A 7760-nucleotide genomic window follows, 5' to 3' on the forward strand; every position below is an offset into this window, starting at 1 on the left:
CCCAAAATCAACTTCCTCAAGAAATCTTGCATTTCCCGTCTCAAAAAAGAGTCTTGAAGTGGGATCATAAAATTTATAGCCCCGAGAGCGTTCAGCATAGCCAACAAAATAACAACTAATAGTTCTAGAGTCTAGTTTTCTTTCATGCGCTCTATAAGGCTGCGCCTCAGCTGGACTACCCCAAATGTGCAAGTGTTTCAAGCTTGGTCTTTTATTAGTCCAAAGCTCATATGGGGTTTTGTTAACTGCTTTACTCGGCACCCTATTAAGGATGTAAACTGCAGTCTTTAAAGCTTCCTCCCAAAGAGACTCTAGTAAGGAAAAATGACTAATCATACTTCTTACCATATCCTTAAGAGTTCAGTTTCGTCGCTTAGCAACACCACATGCTAGGTTTGCCTGACATAGTGTATTGCAGAACAATTCCACATTCTCTTTGGGGGAAAAACTCAAACAGCCATTTCACAATATCCTTATTGTTCTTTCTTATCTTATTTTGAGAGGTTATAGCTAAGTGAGCACTTTAAGTCTTATCTCTCTACAGTCTCTCTTCCTCTTGCACATAGCTCATCTGAGTGTTATAACTCACTTTCAATTTCCCAAAGTGTGCAGGAAGCAAGATCAAAACCAAGTGCACGAGTAAGTCATCACTAAGCTCTAACTTAAGTGACTTGAGTTTTGATGCGAGATTAGACATCTCCATAATATTCTCCCCTATGTTCCATTTGCCTTTATACTTCATGGAGATGAGTTTAGCCAAAAGGCTACTTGTCTCCACCTTTTCATTTTTGGCAAAGTATGGTTCTATTTCTTCAAGGAACTTCCTTGCACTCTGACCCTAAAAAATAGAGCCCCGAAACGTTCTTAGAATAAAGCATTTCATGATCATTAGACACATTCAGTTACAATGTTCTCATTTCTCAATTTTAACCTCATTGAGGATTTCCAGAGTAGAAATGAGTTTCTCCACCTGAAGTGTCAGATCTAAATTCATACAACTGAGAATAATTTCTACGGCTTTCTTCTAGACCATAAAATTTGTCCCATTTAGCAATGTGATGTTCTTAATTTGAGCAGAAATATTTGCAGCACTAGTAAAAGAACAAAACAAATTGCAATCATTCTTGCATTTAAAATCACATTCAACTTTAATATTTAAATTCAAATGATAGTGGGGCCCATCATGAGTTACTTAGCACAACATTAATATTCAGTCTTTGAAGAAAAATATTAACTTGAAAGTGGTAGACTCAATGTAGTAATTAAATATTGATAATTAGTCTTGTCAAACAATAAGCATTTCTTTGGACCGACTTACTATTCCCATGGAAAACCATATGATTATCACATATTTATTACAATAAGTATGTTTGTAATATGGGTCAAATAATAATCTTTCTTTGGGCCGATCACTATTGCGTAAAATGCAACATATAATTGGCTTCATATTTCATATCAATCACTCATGATACTATTATTTGTAATGGTCAAATATTAATCATTATGTATGTCAAATAATAAACCCTTATTTAGACTGATTTATCATTCGCATATGCAACTTTATAATAATCACATGTTTACCATCATATGTGTGTATATAATCCGGCCAAATATTTAATCTTCATTTGGACCAATTAATACTCGCATGGACACATATATGCACTAGCATTTGATATTTATCATGAAGAATTCACACAAAAAAATGTCACTTTGGCGACTTCTTGTTTAATATGTTCATTTAAAATGTCAAACAATTTTATTTTCTAAAATAAAATCCATTTAGTTGAGTTTGATTCAACATAACCTTAATCCAAAACATATATTATTTATATCCACATATAAATACATATATCCATTATAGCCTATTGATAGCTTTGCATCATTCTCATCATAAAGACTGCATTTCGAATTCTAGTGATGGTCCTTTAAAATTTTCCATTAAAAATATATTAGCATTTTATACATGATTAAACATGGCAGAGCAAGCTATCCAAACAGAAACAATGTTTCAACAATAGTAACCTCTTAATAATGCAATCAACCACCAAAATATGTAACAAACCATAAGTGTTGCAACCATTTAAACAAACAAGTCATGTGATATACATAAAACAAGACATGTTCACATAATAGACTCATCACAAGATACTTAGCACAACATCAATTTCTAGTCTTTGAACAGAGAAATTAATTTCTAAGTGTTACTCTCAACGTAATGATCAAATATTAACAATTAGTTTTGTCAAGTAATAACATTTCTTTGGACCGACTATTATTCACATGAAAAAACTTTATATTTGTTACATATTTATCATCACAAATATATTATTATTTGACCAAATTGTGTCTTCCTTTGGGACGAACACAATTCGCATAAATAATCTCATACCCATCTGTGTAATTTTAATCAATTTCTACAATAGAGATTACTTTGCAAACATATTGCATCAATTAATTCAAAAATAATTACTAGACAAAAAGTAAACAATATGGGTCCATTATAAAAAAAATACTCAAAAAGAATTGAAAACAATAAGTATAACATTTAAAAATCTCAAATATAGAGAAACATATTTGATCAAACCATAATTTTATATATAACATATATGCAGAAATTTAGATTGTACAATACCCCAATGTATAAGAAATACATATTGCTCACATATATAATACATATATATACCTTATATATACTTTAACAAATTATAAAAACTGTAAAGTAACAAAAGTCAATGTCCAACAGTAAGACTTTAGTGCACATATAATATACATATTACATAACATAGTCATAAAAGTTAATGCAATGTTCATGCACGGATCTGAATATATACTTCAACACATGTTGTAATGATTCATAATGCAGATTACTCATAATTCAAATAAGCGGAAGCAGATAAAAGTGATCCTCATTATTCCTACTTCCTAAATACCCAATTTTCATAACCAATAGCGGAAGCATAAAATCCTCAAGTTTAAAAAATTCGGGTTCATAAAAAATTGGGGGAAGAACATATTTAATGGAGAACCATAAAATTTAGAACCTAAAGTTCTTATACCACTTGTTAGATATTTTCCGATGATTGGTGAAATACCAATCATAGGATCTTGAATCTCATGATTCACACACATAATATAAAGCATATAAAGCCATACATGAATTCATGTTCTCTAGTCTACTCCTTTGATATACCTTTTGAGAAAGTTTGGTATGATGACCTTCCTAAACCAAATCCTTAATTCCTTTTGGGACCTTCGTTTCTCTCTGATGGGGCGAGGTGAAAAGTATTTGTTATTTGGTGTGTTGGAGACCATAACCTTCTTTATGCGCCAACTTATAGGGTTCCCATTATCCCCTATAAGTTAACCTCATGGGTATCCACTCATTAAGCTCATATCTGTTATCAGTTTTTAGAAATCTATGAGGTGCTAGTAATTAGATAACTTATAATGTAATCCCAAAAATAAATAGCGGATATTATTGTATCAAATATATGATGCACACCTTAATTAGAAATTATAAATTTCTAACACTGAATACTGACTATTAGTGTCACTTCTCGAAATGTTCATAATATGACTACCTGTGCAATTCTTTTCCCTCAATACTGACTACTAGTGTCACTTTTTGAAATTCATAAAATTTGGTTATCAGTGCCAAGTCTTAGTGCCACGGAAAGAAAGGGTGAAAAGTTTTCCGGAAATGCATCTACGAAAAAGTATGAGGGAGAAAGAAAAAGTTGAATGAAAGTGCATTCAACTTGTGGCGAGTTATAATGAGGGGAGAAATCATTTATTTATAACATGAGATTTTTTCCAAGTTTCTCATCTCTCCAAAGTGAGACTCAAGAGTTGTTTTTTAAAAACTCTTCAATGTGGGACTTGAGAGTTTTTTAGATTTCACACCTAAAAGTTCTTACTAAGGACTTTCAACAAACCAAGTTCCAACAATCTCCCATTTGAAATTAAAAAACAATTTCCGAGAATTTATGTGGTCTCAATAAAATTGTGCATAAACAAATGTGTCACGCGACTTGAACCTTTGCATAGTGAATAAGATCCAGATTTTACTAGAGTGACTTGTAGTCTTGAACTCTATCTCCGACATCAAACAACACACAATATTTTCAAAGGTGTATTCTGTAAAACTTGTGCGTTAAAGGTCATGCACGTCTATCCCAGTATAGTGAACGTTCTAAAAATTTATTCCCAAAATTTCATAGGAAGCGACCCATTTTCACATTCACATAGGTGAGTCTATCTAGAGTACTCTTGTAGCCTAGGTACTCCACTCTAATTGGAGTATAGATCTGATTACGAGTTTAACTCATTCTTATATATGCTACAGGAGTCATGTTTCTCATAATTTTATAGCATGTTCATGCTCATATCAATTCACAACTTGTTATTACCTATTGAACCTATTTCTTGGGATCTTCAGTCCGTTAGGTCGGGTTACCATCATGAGTGATTCTCGTTCTAAGGGCAATAGTCTCATACTCTTAGTAGTATTATGGACTTTCTCCCTAACTAGTCCTTTCGTCAAAGGATCTACTAAGTTATTCTCAATGCGTACATTATCCACTATAAGAGCTCCTGTAGAGAGTAACTCTCTAATGGTGTTGTGTTTACAACAAATTTATCATTTCTTACCATTATAAAAGTGATTCTCAATTTATGCAATAGTCACGATACTATCACAATGGATCAACATAGCTAGTATCGGTTTTTTCCATAGGGGAATCTCTACAAACAAACTTTTCAGCCAACTTGCTTCTTCGCTAGCTGTTGCTAGTGTTATCATCTCAACTTCCATAATGGATTGAGCCAAAATAGTTTGTTTCTTGTTAGACTGTGGATAGTCCATCTCATCATTTATGGCTTCTTACCACAAATTAGCATACAAAGAAGTCAAAACTTCTTGAAGAGTTGATAGATTCTCCTCCAATATATAGACATATAATCTGGTATATACTTTCTAACAATTATTGCTCTCTTACTTCTTCTAGGTTTTGTTTCAAACCTTTCATTTTTTATCATTATATATAATCACATGAATGTGATTAGTTGATGTGTCCCCACTATTCCTTAATTTGAAAGAGAATTTCTTTTTCATTGAAATCAACATCGTTTAGAGTCAAAGATTACTTTTACGTTAAGGTCGTAAAACCTATACGCCTTGTTATTTACAACATACCCAATGAATACATATTCATATGCTTGTGAGTTTAACTCTCTAGGGATATACCATCAGATATGATTTCATGAGTAATTCTATGTATCTCATTGGACTAAGGTTCTACTCATTTATCATCAGTTATCTCATACTTGAGGTAGTAGCTAACAACATACTTTTTAGTCTCATCTTCCTCAGTATCATATTTTTCTCTCAAGTGCATAACAAATTAATTTGGCAGACTTGTATGGGATGTAGTATCATACAGATCATCAGATAACACATTCAAAATGAAGTTCTTATACAAGTAATCACTTTCATTCAAAAGAGTTATTTCAATAGCCAATTTATCCCTTTCTTATTTGTCAGCTTTTTTTGGCACCATTGAGATATCGGTTTTCAGAACGTGGGCAACATTTCTCATAGTGAGGGAAAATTCATCTTATGTTGTCACCATTTGAAATTTGTCTCATAATACCGAAATTGTTTGTTCAGGTCAAAGTTGTTTGGTCCAATAATATTATCTACGAATGCCATTGTAATTGTATCGTCTTAAAATTATTGTTACTGTAGCTTGCAACAATTATAAATGACACGAAATCATACTTACTGGTTGAATCACGACCATGTCGCTTTCTTTAAGACGTTTCGTGACACTGCTCAAAATATGCAATAAAACTATCAACCACGCCGTCCCTAGGATAAAACAGCACAAATCTCTGCTATCAATTTCTTACTACACTAGAAGAACCAATCTCGAATACACCCGCCATAATATGACTACCAATGTCTATTCTTGAAATTCCCACGATATGGCTACTAGTGCCAATTCTCGAAATTCCCACAATATGGCTACCCGTGCCAATTATTTTCCATTAATACTCACTACCAGTGTCAGTTCTCGAAATGCCCATAATATGGCTACATGTGCCAATTCTTTTCCCTCAATACTGGCTACTAGTATTAGTTCTCGAAATTCACACAATTTGGCTGCCTATGCCAATTGTTAGTGTCACAAAAAGAAAAGCGGGGAAGTTTGCCAGAAATGTGTCGGTGGAAAATATGAGGGAGATAGAAAAATTTGAATGAAAGTGCATTCAACTTGAGGCAAATTGTAATAAGGGGAGAAAACCTCTATTTATAACATAAGATTTTTCCAAGTTCCTCCTCTCTCCAATGTGAGACTTGAAAGTTATTTTTTTAAAACTCTTCTATATGAAACTTCAGAGTTTTTTATATTTCTCTCCAAAAAATTCTTATTAATGTCTTTCAACAAACCAAGTTTCAACAGATACTAATTTAACCAAGCCAACTAGAAATGAGATTAGAAGAACACAACCCCTTGTCATTTTTATAGTTAAGAAAATTTCACATGCGTTAAAGTATTTAGGCATTGTTTAAAGTGATTGTCAGGTTGTTAGTTTTAAAATGGTATTTCTAAAACAAACTCTATTTGCAAAATTTGAGAAAATGATTTTTTTACTCATTTTCAAAAAGTTTCACATTATGTTATAAATTGACTTTTGGGGATATTTTCATCTTTTTTAAAGCTTCCTTATTGTGTTTGAGTAAAATAAGTGTTCGTCCCACATATAAAATTGAAAATTTGTAATTTTAATTTTTCAATTAGAATTAGTTAAAAATAGTTAATATTATATTTAGATTTTGAAAGGAATAGGGTCGAATATTATAAAATAAATTTAATTTTCTAAATTTGATAGTGTCAACACAACTATAGTGACACTGGATGGGAGGCATAGTAATGATGGTGGTAGTAGTACGAACGACAATGTCATCGTGATGGTGGAGGCGGAGATGATGATTACGTGGTAGTATGACGGGCGGCAATGTGGTCATGTGATGGGATTGATAGAGGTGTTGAGCGGTAGTGACAAAGAAGCTATGACATATGTGCTACATTGTTTGGCTTATGTTATCATTCTTCAATGTGCATCGAAGAAATCTCTAATGATGAAATTATTATAGTTGTTAGGGGGAAGACAAAAAATGAAGAATTTAAGGTACTTATATCATAGTTCCTTGGATTTGGTTCTTGAAACTGTGAGAACACTATGAAATAGATATTTAAACATGATAATTGAATTTTCAAAGCTAATTTTTAATTCAAGCTTCAATTATATACTTCAAAACTGTTAGATTTAGTAATGAAAGAAGAGGCATAAAGAAGAAAGAATGAAGGATTGAAGAAGATGATGAATAGTGAGGAAGACAGAAATGGAATGAATTGGTTGTTGATTAACAACCTGAACTTTCTATTTAAAGTAAGTTTCAACTACCAAGCCCAATTACAAATACAACAAAGCCCAATTAGTTTCTACTCTATAAAGCTATTTTGAATTACATTGAATTACTCTTAACATTCTCCCTTAATTCAAGCTAGCTTCACTTAGAACACCAAGTTTCTTCCTCTGTTTTTCGAAGCTCTCTTTCTTCAAAGGCTTTGTAAAAATGTCAGCTTGTTGCTCCTCTGTTGGACAGAATTCAAGCCTCAAATTCTGTTTCTCTACTTGATCTCTCAAGAAGTGGTATTTTGTGTCTATGTGCTTGCTTCTACCATGTGTCACAA

Source organism: Lupinus angustifolius, chromosome LG10, assembly GCF_001865875.1.
Source record: "Lupinus angustifolius cultivar Tanjil chromosome LG10, LupAngTanjil_v1.0, whole genome shotgun sequence".
NCBI lineage: Eukaryota > Viridiplantae > Streptophyta > Magnoliopsida > Fabales > Fabaceae > Lupinus > Lupinus angustifolius.